The 22,557-nt window shown below is 50.3% G+C and overlaps 1 pseudogene; it reads right to left on the bottom strand.

Moving 5' to 3' along the window:
• LOC131492413 (src substrate cortactin-like) overlaps positions 1-22,557 on the bottom strand; it is a 50,307-nt pseudogene that overhangs the window by 2,326 nt on the left and 25,424 nt on the right.

The following is a 22,557-nucleotide window of genomic DNA, read 5'->3' as shown; positions in this document are numbered from 1 at the left end:
GGGTTTACATTGTTGGGGGGAAAGATAGCTCTTCACTGACCAGGCCCCAGAGCCGACTGTCCAGGGAACACTGCTCAGAAAAACAGCTTCCGTGGCGGTGACACAGGACCCACACACCCGGAGAGCACAGTCTTCCCCAGAGGAGACACCGCACTCCCCAGGAAACCAATTCCGGGGACACTGGCCTCTCCCCCCGCTCGACTGACCTCAGGCCTTACCTTTCTGAGAGGTGTGTTTCTCAGTTTTCCCCTGGTATTCAAAGCCCACATCAGAGTGCAATTACCACAAGAAGGGAAACACGTTTTTAGAGGTCTCCAAAACAGGTCATCTGATCCCAGAATGCATGTGAACGGTGTGAAACCGCAAACCGTATTGTTTTTGACCTCTACCTTCCTAAGCCATGGGCAGGACTACCTCACACCCAAAGCTCTGGGGATGGAAACTTTCGGCCAGGAAACATTCTGCAACGCCCAGTAGGCAGTGCAGGTGGACTGGTAGCCACCCGCAGGCCCTGCACGGCAAGTTGTGCTCGTGGACTTCAGCCCCCCAATGCCAACCCTCGGTGACCCCCTCCTGCCACAAGCACACCTGCTTTTCCATGAGCTCTTCCAAGAACAATTCTATCCTCAGTAACGACAACGGGCATGGTGGGGGGGCATCTGCGCACACGGCCCTAGGATACCGTGTGGATTCTGCGCAGGGATTTCTGTCACCCCATTTTACAAGCAAGTAACGCAGAATCGCAGCTGGCATGTAGTAAAGCCTGAATGCAGACAGAGGGTTAACTCCTAAACCCAACTACTGTGATGTAAAACAGGGTATACACGGCCCTCAGTCAGAGACTGAGAGACTGAGGCCCAGAGGCGCCAGGACACGGGGCCTTAGCCCTGGAAACAGGCACGTGTGCGGCACTCTGCCATGTCTGTCCTGAACACCACCGGGTCACAGTGATACCCATGCAGGGAGCCAGGCTAGAAATGGTCCCCACGGGCACGATCTTAGGCAGTGGAAAGCTGTCTGTCCCTGGCCTATCTGATCTGTAGATACCAATGTGGGGGATTTCTACAGGAAACAGTGTTCTTCTTCTCACTTCTTAACCTGACACATCATCTGAGTCAGGGACTGGGGCGGGGGGCTTCTAGAAGCTCTGCAACTGGACGGCCACCCCACAGGCCTGAGTCGAGGTGCTATCTCGAGAGGCCCAGTGCATACCCTGCTCTAGAGGGAGGGACTCCATCACCTGCACTCTGGTTCCCATGACACCTCACTCACCTGGTCAACTCTGTCCACCTGGACACCAAACTTGCCTCCAATGCCCCTGATGGACTGGACCTGGGACGAGTGCTTGGAGAGCTTCGACTGATACTCGTGGCCGACAGCTGACTGAAACAGGTCACAGAGCAAAGGTGTCAGCTGCCGGGCATAGCAGCTGTATCACACACCCCCGGGCATGGTCCTCGGGGAACAGGCCCCACCTTTGTCCACACCAGGGCTCCTCCTGGGAACAGGCTCTGTGTGCAAGCTGGTGGAGGAGGCATCCCTGAAGCCACCCAAGACCCTACTAGGTGGGGATTGTGATCTGAGGGGCGTGGGGAAAGGGCCACGAGGCCGGGACCCTCCACAGCCGAGTCTGACACCTGGCACCCACAGATGGCGATACAATCACTAGCTCTGTAAAGCGAGGAACTTGCCCACCGTGTGGCGTAGGAATGAGGACCAGAGATTTACGGCGACAGGTGGAGACAGACTCACGCTCTTGGTGACACCATGCACTCCACCACTCTACACAGAAACTGCAATTGCAACGCCTGCTCTATCCACATACAGGGTCTGCCACGCAGGAAAGTCTAGGCTTCCCGCCACTCTGGCCTCGGCGAAGTCGGCCACCCATAGCCTCCGTGCCACACCGGGCACCACAGCACTTTGTGAACAAAGCTTCTGGAATGCAGCCTGCACCAAGCATTTATATACAAGCCCGTTTCTGAGATCTGCCCACCAAGTTCAGTAAATGCCAGATGTCCCACATCCTCCAAAGCTGAAAATATGGACTACCGAGGTCCCAGGGAGCCCCCGGCCCTGCCTGGCCTCCCAGCACCAGGCTCTGTCCCCAGTGTGGACGGCCCAGACGTGTGACCCAGTGCCGGCATCTGAACCTTCCCTCTTACTGCCTGGGACACGGTGCATAGACACCCCTCCACCTGGTCTCTTCAGGGCCATACAAGATACCTGGGTCAGGAGGAGCTGGGGTGAAGAGGAAATCAGGAGGCCCTTCTCAGCACAGTTCAAGGAAGAGAGCGGCGAGGTTTATTCCAAACTTTGGAGCCACGCCACTCTCTCCCCTCCATGGCTCTGCTCTGATGTCCATCCTGCCTGGAGACCTGAGGCACACTGGACTCCCACAGCCTCCAAGCTTCCACTCAAAAGTGCTGACAAAGCTCCCCTGGAGGACAGCCTGTGGAAGGGACTCCCCAGCACAAAACTTAGCAGAAAGAAGTTGTAAGAGAGCTTTTCTAAGAGTACTGCCAGAGATGCAGAGTGGCAATTTTTCCAAGTTTTTTCTTTAATCAAAACAGGTTGATCCAACTGAGAAAATCATGCCTATAACTAGGCATCAGCACCAGGGAGGGCGTGGTCTGGAAGCCTAGTTTCATGGTCCAGGCAGGGGGTTGGCCCAAGGCCAGGAAGGAGCCCAGGAGCGAGAGCAGGAATGAGGTCCACCTCACTGGCTCACCCGCAGACAAGGGCAGGATGCCAGACAACACTGCAGACTGGGGCCTAGCGGTTGCCACACCTGCCCAGGCCACAGTCGTGCAAACACGTGCCTGCCTGAGCAGAGTTTTCCTCTCCAAGACTCCATCACATTCTCCTCAAATCTTAACACAGGGATCTCAGGGCTCTTTCCAACTCAGAGAGGACAGGTTACAAAGAACTTCAGAGTTACGTGTTTTTGAGTTTGATTTTTTTATCTTTATTTTTTATTTTGAGTTAGACAAAGGCACAGTATTTCAGGGAGTGCAGAGATATTGAGAGAGAGAGAATCCCTAGGAGGCTCTGCACTGACAGGAGACAGCCCGATGCAGTGCTCAAACCCAGGAACCGTGAGATCATGACCTGAGCCGAAACCGGGAGTCAGACACATAATAGACTGAGCCACCTAGATTTCTGACAAGTTGGTCCAATCTGGAAGAGCTGGAAGCCAAGCTTGCCTACAGGTGCAGGGAGGCACGGAGAGAGGGGCTGTGAGCCCATGGCAGCACCCCACCAAATTCATCTGTAAGGGCAGTCTCCCCACTATACCAGGTGTAGACACCTGGCCATTTCCGTCAGCTGTCTGGGTACCATCACCGCAGCGGCTGGTAACTCATGAGATATCGCTGAGCGCCTGCACGGTGCCAGGCCAGGCACGAGGTAAGGAGGACAGGTCCCAGCCCCAGAGAGCCTCCACGGAAATACAGTAATGTCCAGGGTGAGTGAAGGACCACAGGCAGAAGACACGGGGGAAAGGCAGCTGCAGACAGGCTGGCGGGAAGGAAGGCTCCTCAGGGAAGCTTCGGGGCCCAGTAAGGACAGAGCTCAAGGTGTTGAGAGGACAACAGAAGCAGAGAAGCCAGCAGTGACAGCTTTGCTGTTACTGCCATCAAGCTTCTCCTTGATAGATTCATTGTTTGCCCCAATGTGTCATTTTGCCAACCCAGAGCTAGAGCCCCAACAGACCATGAATTTCTCTCCGTTTCAAATCCCTACAACCCAATGGGCACAGGCTTTGTTTCAGGAAGGAAAGGCCTCTACCTGTTTCACTGTCCCAAGCACACGGGGGTGATGGGTTATCTGTACTGCAAAAGGCAACCAGGCAACTTTGTAGAATCCAAAGATGATTCCACTCTCCACTCTGCCTGTCTAGATATCTCCAGGAATGACAGTCACACCAGGAAACGTCCCTGTCTGTTTCCTGTAGCTCACTCTTTGTCCAACCCCAGCGTAGGCAAATTCCAGACCTGGTGTGCGGTGCCCCTAGGACGCCCCAAATATCTGCTCTGTGTGAACACAGTTCAGTGTGGCTCACTGTGACCCAGTGGTGCAGTTCTGCACTTGGCTCAACACAGAGTCCGATCTGAGCAGCATCTGGAATTACAAGGGACAGGTTAGAATTATAGACCAGAAATTCCATATCAGCTGATGGCTTCCCTTCTATGCACAACAGAGGCAGACATCTCTTGGGTCCGAATAAGAGACACTGCTCAAACTGGGAAATTCACATCCACAGGGAGGTCTGCAGAATGTATATAGGTACCTCGCTGGAGAAACATGTAACACCACCCCGCTACACCTGAGTCTCTTGCATGGGGCGTGGAATAGACCGGACGAGCTCCGGGTGTCTCAGGACAGAGGATGCAAAGTGCCACCAAAGGCTGATATGTGCAGTCAACCATGCTGAGCCCTATAGCTGGATGGCAGAGGAGGCTCGCCCACTGTCCTCAGTGAGTGCTCTCTCCCGGACTCACGGGAAGTGACTACACAGAGGGCCAGGTCATCAATGCCTGAAGGACAGCAAAGCACCTGCTGGCTGAAGCCTCACCCCCGCACTGAAGGACAGCCCTAGATCTGGTTCTGGCACCAGCTGGCTGAAGGCTCGCCAGCGCCAAGAAGCAGAGTCTCTGATCTGGTTCTGGTCTACAGACTGGCACAGATTAGGCTCGTGGTGAACCGGGGGCAGCAGTGACACCAACACCCACACTCAAGATGCTTCTGGGCTTCTGTCCTCCACCCAGAGCCCCCCCACCGCCCCCAAGTAAGGCCTTCTGCCACATTGCCCACACCCCGGCACACATGAGAATCCTAAAAGAGCTTCTAAAACGCAGGAACACTTCATGAGAAAGGTCAGTCAACAGAGGAGGATCTCACCTTCAGCGCATGGACTCAAAGCTCTTCTGCAAGAAGTCTGAGCCCCTACTTCACCAACTCTGTGCCCGCAGTGAACCGGCATATGCTGCCAACACCGACCTTGTCCATCCAGTCCTGCCACATGCCGAACTTCCTGCCGTAACTATGAGAGGCTTTTGTTCCTCTTTCAGGCTCTTTTCCTTGAGGGTCTGGTGTTCTTAAAACTCATTCTCTCTCAACTTGTGTATGCTTGAAGGGAAGGAGGGGAAGGGAAAGGAAGGGAAGGGAAGGGAAGGGAAGGGAAAGAACTAGGAATTGTGGGAGGGCGTTGGTGCCTTCTAAGATGACAAGTGAGGTCACCTGGTGGGATCTCTACACCCCTAGGCCCCAATCTTCCACACCCCCAGTCCCTGCCTTTGCCAGTCTCCCCTTAGTCTGCCAGGCCCATCTTGTCAGTAGGGCTCAGAGTCAAGTTTACAGGGAAAACAGAAACTAATGTGCTCCGGGCCAGTGAGTCATCCCAAATCCAACAGTAGGTGTACAAAACTTGGAATTTTTTATATTCATATGGTGAAAAGGTTCTCTTTCATCAGGTAGCGGGATTAGGAGAAGCACTTTGCAAGCCTCAGCTCATAGCAGAGGTGGAAAGCAAGTCAACAATCCCACATCGCAGAGACTCTGAGGACGCTAGTCAAAGACAGTGAGGTAAAATGTTTAGACAGCATCTCTTTACTTGAAGTACTACTGGGTTTACATATTCTTACATACTCGAAGGTGACATAAGAGACTATCAGAATTTATCATCTAAAGCCCCTTTCTACATTTAACACCGGGAATAGTGAAGCAGATCACAAGCTGTAGTCAAAATATGGCAGGTCAGGAAGCCTTTAGAGCTGTCACAATCAAGGGACCACAAAATGGTACAAAGGCCACTCCACAGGGCTGTCCAGGGGTCACCACGTCCACACATCTGGATGACAATCCCAGAGTATATCGAAAAAGCAAACCGGCCCTGGCCACTGCCCAGTGTCCTTGGGATTTGTGATGGGGGTAGAACCAGCTCCAACACCTGGAATGGCCACAGGGTGCCCACAACTGTCCCAGGGGTTCTCCCAACATCCAGCATGTTTCAAAGCCACGGGAACAGAAACGACGATGAGAGCAATGGTGACTTCACCGGCTCGGGAGTCGGCTCTCAGGGCCTCGACATCCTCACGTGGCTTCTGTGGAAGGTGTGGGCTCAGCAAGTCAGGGAGGAACCTACACTTGTGTCTAAAATACCCACACGACAGACTTCACCCTCTTTTGGGAATGATTTCCTGGCTCTGCCTCAGCCAAGAACAGCTTCATTTTCCTGAAAGATATTGGGGCCAAGGAAGTCGAGCACCGCAGGTGACCAAACAGATCAGAGGGATGGTCCCTCACAGTAGGGACGGGAAGGTCCAATCGGAAGCCGGTGAAGCCTAAAGAAAACTCTGAGCACAGTTTCAAGATTCCTTTTACCTACACTTCCTGACTAGGAAACACCACCGGGAGAAGTGGCAGCGTAAGGCCATGCCGCGTCAGGTGCAGGGCCCGCTCTCCCACGGGACAATCCCTCGGCTCTCCTATTTGGGGCTTTTCATGAGAATATGGGACTTAGAAAACAGCTCCCTAGTATATCCCACGCAAAGTGACAGAGCAGGAAAATTAGAGTCGTGGAGGGGAGTTTAAGGTCGAAAGTATTCAAAGACATGGTGTGTGGCAGGAACACCCACTAGCAGAGAGCATAGGTGACCAAGTCCCCTGATGAAATCTCTGCTCTTGAAGACAAGATGCTAGAATCATCAATACAGGAACTGTTTGTGATGGGAGATTCTAAGCCCCCACGTACCTACGCGAACACATGTATAGAAGCACAGGGTCACGTTTTGTGGGAACATCAGCTCCCAAGACAGACCAACTCGTGCCAGTGTGGGTTCACAGGAAAGCTGTGTCCCCCTGGTCTGTGTCTCTGCCTTTCAAAAGACCAATTTCACACCAGCATTAAGATAGTCTCTTCCTTGGTGTGCTCATGGTGCCCAGAAACTTTCACGGTCTTGGCCCCCATCTCTGCTCCTTTCCACTTACATCATTCAGAAAAGTGTAGTCAATGAGGAGTGAAGCCCACACAGGGGATTGTAAGAAACACAAAACCCAAATGAAAACAAGAGGAAAATCACCTTTGGGAAAAGGGAGACAGAAGGACACTGGTGACTCATAGCACAAAATAGGGTCAGTCTCCCATGGATCTCATCAGCAACCCCTCTTCCTGGGGAATGGGCATGGTGTGGCCTTCCTAAGATTCCACATCTGAAAGAGCAGGGCCCGGGGTCAGGGACACCTGGGAGAACAGCTCTCAGAGGCCACAACAAGCTCTCTGGCCACAGTGTGACAGCTCTAAGCTTGGGGATGCTGGGCAGCTGGGCCACCAAATGCACACCCACAGCCCCGTGGGTTTAAAAATTAACACAAATAAAAATGAAAATAAGATGTTGGAGACTAAGACAACGTTAGCCCTCTATTTTTGCAATGTGACGATGCCTTACTCACTGCTTTAATTACAAGTGAAAATTTTTTTTATTTTTGTTAACTTTATTTTGAGACAGAACACATGTGTGAGTGGGGGAGGGGAGAGAGAGAATCCCAAGCAGGGTCTGTGCTGTCAGCCCAGGGCTCGAGGCGGGCCTCAAACCCATAAACCATGAGATCGTGACCTGAGCCGAGGTCAAGAGTCAGAAGCTCAACCAACTGAGCCACCCAGGCTACCCTAATTAAAAAATTTTAAATTAATGGACATTATTTTATTCTCCTGAAAAAGTTTACAAATAGCTTTTACTTAATATTCTGAGAGCATCCTGGCCTGAAAACCAGAGCCATGGCCCTGAAGCACGGAGTCTAGGCTGTGGGCTTCTCCTCAGCACCAGTAGTGAAAGGTCTGTTCGCCTCCTCTAAGGATGGCTGGCCGGACGCACTGAAAACAATCCAAGCAAGCGGGACGGCAGCCAGTGATTGCGCAGGAGAGGCTGACCTACCCTCTAACTGCTGGATGTGCTCTGGTGTGTGTGCCCCGAAAACCTGTGGGCGGCCACCATGCCCATGCTCACAGCGGATGGAGGCCTTGGAAGCGGCAGAGTGGGACACAGGCCTCCCTGCATCTGGCCCTCACCACAGCCCAGCCTGGCTGGCATCCTGGCGTCCAGGCCTGATGCTGCTTCCTCTCATGTGTGGGCAGGATGGTTTGCTCCTGCATCACTGTCTCCCACGCACGTCCTGGTGCCTTTCCAGAGTGGTTCCTGTCTCAGGGGTCCCTGAAAGTGCCTTCTACCAAAGCAGAGAACACTCACACCCACCAGGCACGTGCACGCTCGTGGCTAGAAGAGGCCCACTCGAGTGAGAAGATCAACCGGCAGTAATCCTGATGCACGCCAGAGGTCCTCTTGACAATTTTCCATCTTCTGCTTTCTGCATGGACAGTCTAGGGCCTGTCGTGTGACCCGAGAGTTCTCTTCCCCGTGGGAGGGTTGGGCCCGTTCTCCCCACCCTGATGCCTCCGGAGTAGGAACAGGCAGAGCAAGCCTTCTCCAGAAACAGGTGGACTGGGGAGGTGGTCCCATCTATGTCCAAATCTCTGGAACCTGTGCATGTGACTTTATTTGGAAAAGCAGTCTTTGTAAGTGCAGCTACGTGGAGGACCTGGAGACCACTCTGGACTCCCTGGGGAGGGGGCTGGGGAGTACACGGATGAATGTTCTTAAAAGAGTCAGGTAAGATACACCAAGAAGGGACAGGGCACGGGGCCCAGGAAGCACCGAAGCTGGGCAGGATGGAGCCTCCCTGCTCCCGCTGAAATCTGCCCACACACCGACCGGGTGGTGTGGACACAGAGCTGGCCTCAAGTCAGGACGGGGAAAGGTGCCGCAGAAGACAAGGAGGAGAATCAGAAGAATCCATGCCACTTCTTCCCACCGAGGACTCAAGCGACAGGGGGGTAAGAGAAAGCAGAACGTCAGAGATGTTGAGAAACACCATCAAGTGAAGCCACATTATCAGGAAGGTGGCAACAACCCCTCTCGGGCATGCACCTGCTGCCCCTCTGCAGAGGCCATGGGGACAGACCCCCTCCCGGTACCGCGGAGCACCCACCTGGGAGGTGGCAGGACTCGGCCAGCAAAAGGCGAGGAGGACAGTGTGAAGTCACAATTGCATTCAGAACACTCAACATGACACACAAGAAAGGACCTTAAGGGCAGCAGTGATGAGGGTAGAGTGGCCTCAAGGAGGAGTGTGGAGGGGTAGGAGAGTCAAGGGTATTCGGTGGGACCTGGCGTGTCTGTGGAAAGGCCTGCAAGCCCCGGAACATTCAGTATGGGGCGAGCACAGCCAAGGATGGCTAACGCGTGTTCTCAGAGAGGCCACACCCCTCGACATCTGCTCGGTGCTTGGTCTGTTTCTCAATTGACATTTCTTTTTTCAGCATCATTGGATTCACCAAATCAAGTTTTAATAAACCATGTGCAACCTAATATACCTATGGGGAATTGGTCTGTTTCCAGAAACTCTCAGATACCTAACGCTTGCCCAGCTTTGGTGGGTAAAAAACAGAATCTTAGATGTAAAACGCAGGGAAGCACTTTGTTGTTCCAAACCTCACACTTAACATTAAGGACTAGGAAGTGCAGAAACTAAAGATCAGCCAGCAAAGGTTCTCAACAGGAAGACATAGAATGACCTAACTATACCCTGACAGAAAGGAGAAGGGAAGTCTTACTCCACAGAAAGAAACTATGTGTCCTTCACAGTTAATAAACGATCGGCCCTGGTGGGAGAGACAGTACAGGAAGAGGAAATCCCAGCGATTGTCAACTGTGCCCTCCACACAAGGCCCACGGGTCAGGGCGTCCATCCCTTGAGCCAATGGCCATAAGCTCTCTGTGGCGGGGAGGGAAGGAACCATCCCAGAGTCGCCTGAGCTATGAGGGATCTTGTGCCACAGCCTCCTGAAGTGGCCTCGTGAGGGCTGCTTCGGAATCTGTGTCTTCTCCTGTCTCTGCCCCTCCCATGCTCATGCTCTGTCTCTCTGTCTCTCAATAATAAATAAACATAAAAAACGTAAGGAAAATCTACAAATGGGGAATGAGGTCCACTCTTTAAACTTGTTTACAAACAAATGTAAAAAGTTGATTTCCATAAGAACACTAAAACCTTTATTAGAGTTGCACTACATTATTTCCAGGGTCTCGCGTCTTCCTCCTGGGTGCACACCCAGCACCCTGCCCCGCGGTGGGAGCCCAGTGCTTCCTGATTGGTCTTCTGAGATTTGTGGTGCCAGGGAGCCCAGGGTGGGCGTGGGGCAGGGGTGGGGGGAGGACAGGCCCAGGTCCCCCCCCGCCCAGGCTTGCCGCGGCCTCAGCTCCCAGGTTCTGCGGGTCACTCCAGGCAAGCTGCCCAGGCCCCCAGGACTAGGCTCTGATAGAGCCAACGCACTGAGGACACCCACGATGCCTAGCTGTAGTAGGTGGAAGAGCACACTAATATTCAAGCAGATAAGCAGAAGTTAGGAGTCATCATAGATCATTGAAGTCTGAGCGCGCCACAGCCTTGTTACATACGAAGTCGGCCATTCTCCACCATTGCTCACATTCCAGTCAAAGAGCCTCCCGTGGCGCCGTCGCCGAGGGGCTGGGGCAGGTCAGCATGTCACGGACCGACGACCAGCTGCATCTTCTTTGGCTGCATAGCGGACAGAGAGGAAGTGACCCAGAAGTCTGCAGGGAGAGTCTCTGCTGACCCAGCAGCTAAGTCACAAATGTCCTTGGGTCTACACTGTTTTCTCCAAGAAGGTGCCTTCCTAAAGTTTTGTCATCCTCCAGAAATCAAGACTGATTGGAAATTAAAAAACAAAAGTGTATACTAAAGTTACCAGCCCTTTAAAATGACCTCGCTCTGCAATTTTGTTTACAGGTATTTACCCACATTCCTGACAGCCATCGGGCCCCCTGCCCAGAAGGCAGTCCCAGGGGGTAAAGGGAGACAGGGCCACACTTGTGCCAGGACCCTGACCGGGCACAAGTCAGCAGAGTCCTGGGCTGCCTGGGCCTGCTCCACTGTCTATGTGAAATCACCTTCCTGCCATAGAAGATACTTCCTTTTCGCTTTCCAAATAGTCTTTAATCTGAAGACTGTGCCACACGCTGGGACAGTCCCACAGCACCCTTTCCCTTGCCCTGTTCTCCTCACATTCATGTGTTCGTTCTTATGGCAATATGACAGTCTTAAGTAGTGGTGTGGGAGTAAATCAGTTCTGGTTTTGTAGAAGGAGAATGCAACGTTTTGTGTCTTTTCAAATAAATAACTGAAACATTCCTCCAGAGCACAGGGCCCTGGGTTGCAGTGAGATATCCGGCTACCCCCAAAACACAACTTACAGGCTCTATTCCCAGGCTGCAGGCAACGTGTTAGGATGTCAAAAATATTTCTGAAGACTATCAGTGTCAAATACCAAAAATGAAAGAAACCAAACTCCTCATATCTGTGAAACTATTGGTTTCTCAATAGTTAATTGGTTTGTGTATTTATTTTTTATAGTTTTTTTTCATTTTTGAAAGAGACAGAAACAGCAAGAGTGGAGCAGGGGCAGAGAGAGAGGGGGAGAGAGAATCCTAAGCAAACTCCCCACTGTCAGCACTGCGTCCAATGCGAGGCTCAAATTCACCAAGTGTGAGAACATGACCTGTGCCAAAACCAAGACTCAGATGCTTCACTAACTGAGCCACCCAGTTGCCCCTGTTTTTAGAGTTTGAGAGAGAGAGGGAGAGAGGGAGAGAGAGAGAGAGAGAGAGAGAGAGAGACAAAGAGAGACAGAGAGAGAGAACAAGTGTGTATGAGGAGAAAGGGGCAGAGAGAAAGGAGGAAGACGACCCAAAGCAGGCTCCACGCAGAAAGCAGCCAACCCACACTTTTTGTTACCTCTGAACTTACAAAAATACACATTTCGGGGAGCACTGGGGTGGGAGAACCAGAAGGCACTACCACGAATCTTAGTGTTTTCATTACAGAAAGTATAAGGATGCGAACGAAAACACATCAGCAACATCTAAGGGACAGAATTTTTCCCAGCATGGTTCCAGGAGCAAAAGGTCTACTTTCAGTATCAAATTGCATACAGCCAGGTGGCAACTATCCAAGTTAGTGTAAAACACTTTTATACACTTCAAACATAGGGACATTCAAATCAGACCACTATTAAACAGTTTCTACAAATTTCCATTCCCAGGAACCAAAAGCCTGAGGGTTCCTACGGAATTGTGAGCAGTAACAGAAATAACGGCATTTCACCTGAACTACAACTGACAGCGTGACGGTCATGATCCTTATTATGAGTTCTGGGAAGGAGACTACATTGAGGCAGACAGAAAGAGAAACCAACGGACAAGTCCGGGGACTGAAGGGGAAACAGCCTCTAGCGGGAAGGTGCCCTGTGGGCCCAGTGTGGACGTGAGGCACCCCACTCCAGACCTCGTAGGCACTCGGGGCACCGAAGAGTGGCCACATGCGTTGCCTGCTGTCCAGTATCGCAGAGCCCACTGAGTTCTTCCCCGCCTCAAGGCCCCGTACCGTCATCCCACCATCTCCAATGTCCCCACTTGGCCCACCTCCTGCTCCACCCTGCTAGACTGCAAACCACCTCTTCTGTTGAAGAGGGCTCACTTTTATTTTTCAGTTGTCGGATCACTGGGATGTGGTCTCAACCTGCCTCCTTCATCCACTTAATTCAGCTCTGGGACACGCTCAACCCACATGCAACCTGCTCTGCAGTGGAAAGTCCCAGTGAGATATGCCCGCACCACTCCTGTGGGCCCCCATCCCGGGCATCACAGTGCCTCAGCTGCTTGGTAGGAAACAAAACCCACTGCTGTTACTCGTTGTCAGAATCAAGACCAGTTCAAAATAAGAGGTACTGAATAGATTGCAAAGGTCAGAGTCTATTTAGGAGAAACTCAAAAACTACAGGGGAAGGAAAAAGGAGGGCAACCTAGTGAGTACTCCAGAGAGACCACCAGATGAATGACAGTTTCTGAATGCTGCTGACCATGTCCTCACAGGGGCTGCAGTTACACATAATGAGATGGAGCTTCTGTGATCATAGTATCTCGTGGATATTTAGATGCAGACACTCTTAAAAGCCACGAGACTGCAGTGCTCCCACTGTTCCCATTTACAAGTGATTAAAAGGAAGCACAGGAATGCTACTACGTAGCTTCCCCAGAGCCCCAAACTCATCTGTGCAGGAGCCAGGCTCAGAGTCAAGTGCTCTGGGGTCACGCCCTCCCTGCACAACTTCTCAAGGTGGACTGGGAATCCTCGGGGGTCCTTTCCAGATTTCATACATGCTCTACGTCCTCCAGGAACCATACTTTAATACGGGCCTCAGGTTCACTGTGGAGGAGATATAACCTATTTGCAGCGATATAGAACACTGAACAAACAACCACTGCTTCAAAAGCAGGTACAGCTGAGAACTGCTCAGCAAGATGACAAATAACACAATGCTTATTTTTTAAAATTTACTGTGTTTATCAGTTTGTCCACCCAATTTGCTGAGTCCCAGGGCACCCTGGGAAGGGTTTTCAACCTCCAATTCAGCGGCTGTGGGGAAGCAGAGTGATGAAATGGGAGGCGGGGGGTGTCAACAGCCACGTGAGGTCTCCCGAAAGGGGGAGGGGTCTGCAGGTCGAGTGACTGCGGATCTAGAGGAACGATGCCAGTAAGACCTCCCGCATGCGAGAGCCACGCAAGGGACACCAACCTGTTCAGGCGGTCTTGTCACTAGCGTGGCCGGGGTGGACCTTTTATTTCTTGCCTAGCAAGCAGCACACTGAAGACTGATGACCTTCTTTTTGGGGGCATCGTACAGCGAGTCCTGGTTACTGCTAATGCTGCTGAGGTTGCTCAAGGGGCCATCCTGAGAGCCTATCGATCTGGGTGACGCACGGAGAGCATCTTCCACGTGTGCTCGGCACAGGACACACCGCCCCACGCGAGTGAGAAGCACAGGCCGGCAGCTGCTGGGGAGGGCTGCCCCCAGGGAGCTGACACTCTCTCCCTCCCAAGCAGATCTGGACTCTAAGTGCCCTGGGTCGAGAACGCTCGGCAGCCCTTACAGGCCATGACCCGGGAGCACAGAGCACACGCACAACCAGAGCCAGCCCAGGACACGGTGCCAGTAACAGAGCGGCTGCACCACAGTGGTTCGTATGTGCTGGGTTTGTTACCAGAACGGACCGTGAGCACGGCGTGGGACGAGCTCAGATGGCACGCACTCCACACCTGAGGGCACAACACCACCTACCCACCAGGCCTCGGTAGGGGAGAGCCCAGGGAGGACAGATTCCACCATACATACAGATGGGGAGGCAGCCGCCAGGCCCTGGAATAACGTTCCGTTCTGCAGCTACTTCTACCAAACTCCAAATGTTCAAAAAATGTAGGAGAGGAAGGACACAGTGGGCAAAGACCGAATCAAACACCCCACGTTTGACTTGAAGACAGCGAGGCCTTTTCAACCGCCTCTCGCTTCATGCACATCTCGTCGTAACATGGTGTTCATTACTTGTGAAATGATGACATCCTTCCGCGCGTTGTCTAGATCTTCCTCCACCTTGGCCACGAGAGTGGAGAGGGCAGCTAGGCACTCCTTCATCTGGCTCTGCACCTTTGAAAGCCAGAAAGGGAAGCAACATGTGATGGCCCCCACTGCTGGTCTTCATGTGTTTTTTTTTTAAAAAAAACAAGGGGTAAAAAGGAAACCCCCTCCATTCAAATCATGTGATGATGTCTGGAGCCGACCTCTTTGCATGTGGCCCCTGATTCTTCTTCGAAGAAACTATACCACTCCAGTGCCACACATAACTGCTCTCTCACCTGAAACCAAAGGGATTGAGTTTGTACGCAGAGGTGTTTCATTAATCCTTACTGTAAAGCCACCCTAAGGTCCCCTTCGCTTTAAATAACATGACAGAATGCTGGTAAGGTCTTTCACGGATGCTCATGTTCACAAACTTGCTTGTTAACAGCTTTCAATTTGACATTGGAGACAAATCTTCCCCGAAATAAATTACATTATGCAATTTGTACCAGCAAATCGATACACACAACATTTCTACCAACCACTGCTTTTTAACCAAACAGACCCGTCTTCTTACAAGAATTCAAGAAGCTTAAAAGGAAACTCCAGTCACACAAACACGCAATGTATGCCTGATAACACACAGCATGTGCACAAGTCGAGAACCGCCGTGGCTAGGCACACTGTTTCATCCTCCGTTTTGTCGTTCTCCATAATGGAGTTCAAGACCTTAAGCACCTCCGCCTCACTGGACACGCCGGGCTGAGTCTTCGCCTGTCGCCATATGACTGTTTTCCGAAGCGATCTCTAGTGCCTGGAGACGAGGAATTCCAAATGTTCCAGCAGCAGCTGGCGGGAGAGGCAAAAGGAAAAGCGTGTTTCAAGAACACCTTCAATTCCGGGCCTCAAGTTCACCAAATGCGAAACCGAGTCTGAATCCCTTCAGTTCAGTCCCCAGTTAGGGAGCTGCCCCCACGAATGTGTTAAGAGAGGCTTACTTCTCCACACAGATCAAACGAGGTCTGAGAACAATGGGTCCCAGCCAACTCCATGGGGACATGTGGACAAGAGGAGTGAATGGTGTCGTGTGTTTAAAGACACTGGCAGTGCACCTACTGACCCTGGTGTTGTTTCTCTCCGCCTTCAGTTCGATGACCTCTTCCTGTGTCTGCAAGAGCTGCTCCTACAGCTGGTGAGCTCCGCAGTGAGTGCTGTACACTCCAGGGGTCGGAGAGGGGACAAAAGTGGAGAGTCACAGGGGGTCATGAGCCAGAGCACACCAGGCCTCCGTGGCTGTCCAGAGTCCACTCACCCCAGTCCACTCACCCACCAACCTCAAGTAGCAACACACACAAGTCCCCTCCTCACCACCCACAGGAATCCGGGGATTTTCGGAGGGACCGACACTCAAGGGGACAGACATTTTCAGGTGCCTGGCAGGTCTGTGACTCAGGAACCCTGCTGACTCGGGAGCAACAGGCCGAGAAGGCTGCTGCCCATCCCCAGCCTCTGGCCTCGTCTGGCAAGCAGGCTTGTGGAGCGGCAGCGGGGAAAGGCTGATGGTACTCAAAGGCTGCCGTCGTAGCCTGAACACCTGGCTCGATAAAAGTCAACCATACCAAACGGGCTTTTCAAAAATGATGGTAGGACTCGACGAAAGGGAGAGTTTACGGCTTATTTCCTTAGTCAAGCAGGAAATATTATGGAGGAAGGGTTTCTGAGGAGAGTGATGCCAGGGCCCACCACCCCGCGTGGGGTTTCTCTCCCGCCAATACCCAGCACCCACCCAGGACATGGTGTACAAGTGGGCTCCAAGGAGGTGGACGCACACTCTCCAGTCAGTCGAGCACAGAGCCCGGTGCAGGGCTCAGTCCGTGAACCAGGACATCATGACCTGAGCTGAAACCAAGAGTCAGACGCTTAACCCCCTGAGCCACCCAGGTGCCCCAGAGCTTTTGGCTCTGTAGGACAAATGAGGGGATAAGGTTCACTTATCAACTGACATTCCAAATAGCGAGAGTGGTTGATTCGTCAATTCTAGAAAATCATTGTACAAACAGGTGACATTCTTCAAGTTCCTTCATGAATTAACCCTTTCCTAATCAACGGGAACTTTACCACAGAACTACCCACATTCCTAGCAATCTGACTTGACAAGGTGAACCCATAGAAGCCTATCTGATCCTTGATGTAGGACTGTGCAGGCCCATTTCTATGTGGGGATTTTTTTTTTTTCCAATAAATACATCGGAAACTTTTCTGGAGATGTGTGACATTTGGAAAGACTGGCAGATGAGCTGAGCAGCTTCGAAATATCAAAAATAGTAAGTAAAAGGTAGGGCACGAGAGCATGAAATATAGGCAGATACTAGGCGATTATAGCATTTCCTACCCGAAAGCATACACAAATCTACTCTAACAAGGTAATACTCACAAAAATGTGCTCATGTAAACAGACCATACCTACATGGTGCCATTTGCAGTCAAGAGAAAGGCAAACAAATGTGGAGACACAGGATTAAGTCCTAACCGCCCAACGTGAGCTTTAGCGGATGCTGTCCTCTGGGGGAAGTGTGCACCACCTCCTGTTGCTATTGAGGTCCCCTCAAGTGTTGCACGAATCTGCTGATCAGCAACCGGGAAGCAGTTCCTTTCTCGGGTAACTCAGGCACCACAGTAAAAGTGATTTCTCAGGGTTCCTGTGTATTTTTCAGTGTGTTAAGCGTTCAAGGGAGCATGCAGCCAGGCCTCCTGGGACCCATGTGTGTCACCACCACCTAAGCGGTCATCAGGAGGTACGTCGTGTGCGAGACTTGTGTGCACTTGGACAGCCTATCCTCACACGGGCATAAGGGCAGTAAGATCTGACATACAACGAATAACGTGTTGTTCCATAACCTGGCTTTCAAAAAATGACATTACCTTGTAGCATGCCTCTCTCTGTCCCTGCCCAGAGAAAATGCCTCTCAGCCTACTACCACAGGCAGGTTTTGTAATGTAACAATGTGTTCAGACTGTATTAGGAATACGGCTGTAAAACTGCAGGCTAGAAAAGCTTTGTAACCATTCATTCACCCGTGTATCTCCTAGGCCATGACGAAGCAATCGTACTGATTACACCAGACCATCATGAAGTTTCACCCTTCATTGGTAATGCATGAATTGTTACATTCGTATATACACAGGAATCTTTCCAATTCCTCTCATTTCTGATGCATAGTGCTAATGATACACGTAACAGCGTAGTATGTCACCTAAGCCAGCACTGATGTGGATTCTGATAGACAATTCATTCTAGAAACAAATGGAGAATAAACTTAGGGATCAATACAGTGCCGAGCTGTGCACCTATTTTCCCTGTAACTTAAAACTGTTTCTCTAGCTTACTTGACTCGAAGAATATAGTATATAACACACACAAGATACAAGTGCTAATGCACTGTTTGTGTTTCTACTAAGGTTTCTGGACAACAGGAGAGTTTGAACAGTTAAGTTTTCTGGCGACGCAAAAGTTATACATGGTATTTCAATTGTGGGCAGGGTGGAACCCCGAACACCAAGTTGTTCTACGGTCAGCTGTACTCATCCGTGGGGAAGAACGAAGCAAGCAAGACCATTGTCAACAACAGAAAAGAGTAAAATAGAAATAGATTTTCTGTTTTAATTTTTTAATGTCATTCTTTATTTCTTAGAGACAGAGACAGAAAGCAGCAGGGGAGGGGCAGCGAGAGAGGGAGACAAGGAATTCAAAGTAGACTCCAGGCTCTGGACTGTCAGCACAGAGCCCGATTCGGGGGTTACCTCTCCAAAACAAAGATCATGACCCGAGCTGAAGTCGGTCACTTAACCAACTGAGCCACCCAGGAGCAGAATATGAGCAGTTTGGAGGGTCCTTGTACACAGGGCAAACATGTTTCCCCAAACCACTTAGTTACCAAGGTGCTCAGCAACACCAAGCACTAAGGGTCAGCAGGCAGGACACAAGTTCAGGAAGAAAGGCCGGCTTCTCAGAGAGCGTGGCATATTGTACATGGATGGGGCAGGAAGCCAGCATCTCTGCACAGCAGGAGGCACCCCCCCCCCCCACAGACAAGATGCTGCCAGGCAATTGTGGCAGGAGCAGGGAAGACTGCAGTACTTGGCCCCTCCCTGAGTCCACCCGAGTGAAGACAGGGTATAGATCTCCAGGGACCTCACAGATGGCCTCTGAGACAGGCAAGGTCCATGCCACAGGACTCACAGACCAGCAGGGAGACGGAAGAGCAGGAAAGAGGCAAAGCCATCTCCCTGGCTTCTGACCACCGGACCAGGGAGCAAGCTGCTCTGTTCCCAGGAGGAGGCACAGGTGTGGGGAGGAGGGTGGTGGCCCGTGCGGAACTCAAAGAGCCCACAGTCCGCCCAGATGGAGCTTCACTACGAGGTGCTTGGAAAGGCGTCCGGGAGACATAGTGGGGTGCATGAAGGAGAACACAGGGCAGCCGAACCTCCCAAGGAAAACCGCCTCCCTGAGTCTGACCCACACCGACCCATGGGACAAAACGGCCATCCTGCAGCCACACTGTGCACACGTTCCCCCTATTCCACCGAACCACACACTCCCATGCCCTTCTATTGCTCTCCGTAAAACCACATACGTCTCTGGGCGAGGTACCTGCAGCACATACTCAGTGTTCAGCACCTAGTACAGTGCCTGCCACGCACTCCAGGAACAGGTGAATACTTTAGTGTACGCCTTGTACCTACACATGTAAAATTACACACGTTGCTTTTAAATATTACGTAGTTCTGTATAGGATATAAAGACGCACCCTGTCCTGTGCTTTATGTGATGGGTGATGGAGGGGCTTGTACCTGTTGCCTAAAGCACGAATCTTAGAGCTCAACCCACACGTTAGAAGGAGCCACTCTACCCAATGACGTCTACACTGCATCCATTCTTGTCTCCTCCCCCAGCCCACTATCCACACATTACCAGCACCAGCTTTTAAAAACTTCAACAACATGATGCCAGTCCTTCCCCCTGAGGACACAATGACCCCAGGCCCTTATCTGAAAACCCAACTCCTCACGGGGTAGGTTCTGTCCCAACACCAGCTGCCTGGTGCCTCACCTGGCTCCGCTTCCGCTTCCATCGCTCACAACAAAGCCAAGCTCCTCCTTGACCCCGGCCTTTGGCCTCGGAGTCAGACTGCTGGGAGAGTGCTCGGTCAGCCTCAGCTCCCGAGCCACCTCTCCGGAAAAGGCCGTTCCGGAACCACAGTGCGCAAGTAAGCGACATTTCCTCCTGACCCCTCCACTCGTCCACATACGCTCTTCTCAGATGTGCCTCCACCACTGTCTCCGAGGAGCACAGCAGCCAGAGCCTGGCGACCACAATGGTGCAGAGTCACAAAAGGGCTCAACAAGGGTGGGTGTTTGTGTCTCTGCAGATGACTCGGGTGCACCAACACAGAAGCCCTTTTTGTGGGGGCTACGCCGTACACATACAGACATCACAATGACTCTAAACCCGTATCTTTCTGTAATAACACTCAATGTAAATGGACCAAATGCGCAAACCAAAAGACATAGGGTATCAGAATGGATAAAAAAATAAGACCCATCTATTTGCTGTCTACAAGAGACTCAATTTAGCCCTGAGGACACCTTTAGATTGAGAGTGAGGGGATGGAGAACTATTTATCATGCTACTGGAAGCCAAAAGAAAGCTGGAGTAGCCATACTTATATCAGACAAACTAGACTTTCAAGCAAAGGCTGTAACTAGAGATGAAGAAGGGCATTTTATCATAATTACAGGGCCTATCCGTCAGGAAGAGCTAACAATTATAAATGTCTATGCGCCGAATACAGGAGCCCCCAAATATATAAAACCATTCCTCATAAACATGAGCAACCTTATTGATAAGAATGTGGTCATTGCAGGGGACTTTAACACTCCACTTACAGAAATGGATAGATCATCTAGACACACGGTCAATAAAGAAACAAGGGCCCTGAATGATACATTGGATCAGATGGACTGGACACATATATTTAGAACTCTGCATCCCAAAGCAACAGAATATACTTTCTTCTCGAGTGCACATGGAACCTTCTCCAAGATAGGTCATATCCTGGTCACAAAACAGCCCTTCGTAAGTATACAAGAATTGAAATTATACCATGCATACTTTCACCACAAGGCTATGAAGCTTGAAATGAACCACAGGAAAAAGCCTGGAAAACCTCCCAAAGCATGGAGGTTAAAGAACACCCTACTAAAGAATGAGTGGGTCAACCAGGCAATTAGAGAAGAAATTTAAAAATACATGGAAACAAACGAAAATGAAAATGCAACAATGCAGCGAAGGCAGTCCTGAGAGGAAAATACATTGCAATCCAGGCCTATCTCCAGAAACAAGAAAAATCCCAAATACAAAATCTAACAGCACACCTAAAGGAAATAGAAGCAGAACAGCAAAGGCAGCCTAAACGCAGCAGAAGAGGAGACATAAGAAAGATCAGAGCAGAAATAAACAATATAGAATCTAAAAAAAACCCATAGAGCACATCAACGAAACCAAGAGTTGGTTTTTTGAAAAGATAAACAAAATTGACAAGCCTCTAGCCAGGCTTCTCAAAAAGAAAAGGGAGATGACCCAAATAGATAAAATCATGAATGAAAACGGAATTATTACAACCAATCCCTCAGGATACAAACAATTCTCAGGGAATACTATGAAAAATTATATGCCAACAAATTGGACAACCTGGAAGAAATGGACAAATTCCTAAACACGCACACTCTTCCAAAACTCAATCAGGAGGAAATAGAAAGCTTGAACAGACCCATCACCAGCGAAGAAATTGAATCGGTTATCAAAAATCTCCCAACAAATAAGAGTCCAGGACCAGATGGCTTCCCAGGGGAGTTCCACCAGACGTGTAAAGCAGAGATAATACCTATCCTTCTCAAGCTATTCCAAGAAATAGAAAGGGAAGGAAAACTTCCAGATTCATTCTATGAAGCCAGTATTACTTTGATTCCTAAACCAGGCAGAGACCCAGTAAAAAAGGAGAACTACAGGCCAATATCCCTGATGAATATGGATGCAAAAATTCTCAATAAGATACTAGCAAATCGAATTCAACAGCATATAAAAAGAATTACCCACCACGATCAAGTGGGATTCATTCCTGGGATGCAGGGCTGGTTCAACATTCACAAATCAATCAACGTGATACATCACAGTAAGAAAAGAAAAGATAAGAACCATCTGAGTCTGTCAATCGATGCAGAAAAGGCCTTTGACAAAATTCAGCACCCTTTCTGAATAAAAACCCTTGAGAAAGTCGGGATAGAAGGAACATATTTAAAGATCATAAAAGCCATTTATGAAAAGCCCACCCCTAACATCATCCTCAATGGGGAAAAACTGAGAGCTTTTTCCCTGAGATCAGGAACGCGACGGGGATGCCCACTCTCACCGCTGTTGTTTAACCTAGTGTTGGAAGTTCTAGCATCAGCCATCAGACAACAAAAGGAAATCAAAGGCATCCCCATTGGCAAAGATGAAGTCAAGCTTTCACTTTTTGCAGATGACATGACACTATACCTGGAAAATCTGATAGACTCCCCCAAAAGTCTGCTAGGACTCATACATGAATTCAGCAAAGTGGCAGGATACAAAATCAATGTACAGAAATCCGTTGCATTCTTATACACTAACAATGAAGCAACAGAAAGACAAATAAAGAAACTGATCCCATTCACAATTGCACCAAGAAGCATAAAATACCTAGGAATAACTCTAACCAAAGATGGAAAAGATCTGTATGCTGAAAACTATAGAAAGCTTATGAAGGTAATTGAAGAAGATATGAAGAAATGGAAAGACATTCCGTGCTCATGGATTGGAAGAATTAATATTGTCAAAATGTCAATACTACCCAAAGCTATCTACACATTCAATGCAATCCCAATCAAAATTGCACCAGCATTCTTCTCGAAACTAGAACAAGCAATCCTAAAATTCATATGGAACCACA

The sequence above is a fragment of the Neofelis nebulosa genome, chromosome 13, assembly GCF_028018385.1.
Source record: "Neofelis nebulosa isolate mNeoNeb1 chromosome 13, mNeoNeb1.pri, whole genome shotgun sequence".
NCBI classification, from domain to species: Eukaryota; Metazoa; Chordata; class Mammalia; order Carnivora; family Felidae; genus Neofelis; species Neofelis nebulosa.
The sequence above is the reverse complement of the archived record's forward strand: the minus strand, read 5'-3'. Positions and strand labels throughout refer to the sequence as shown.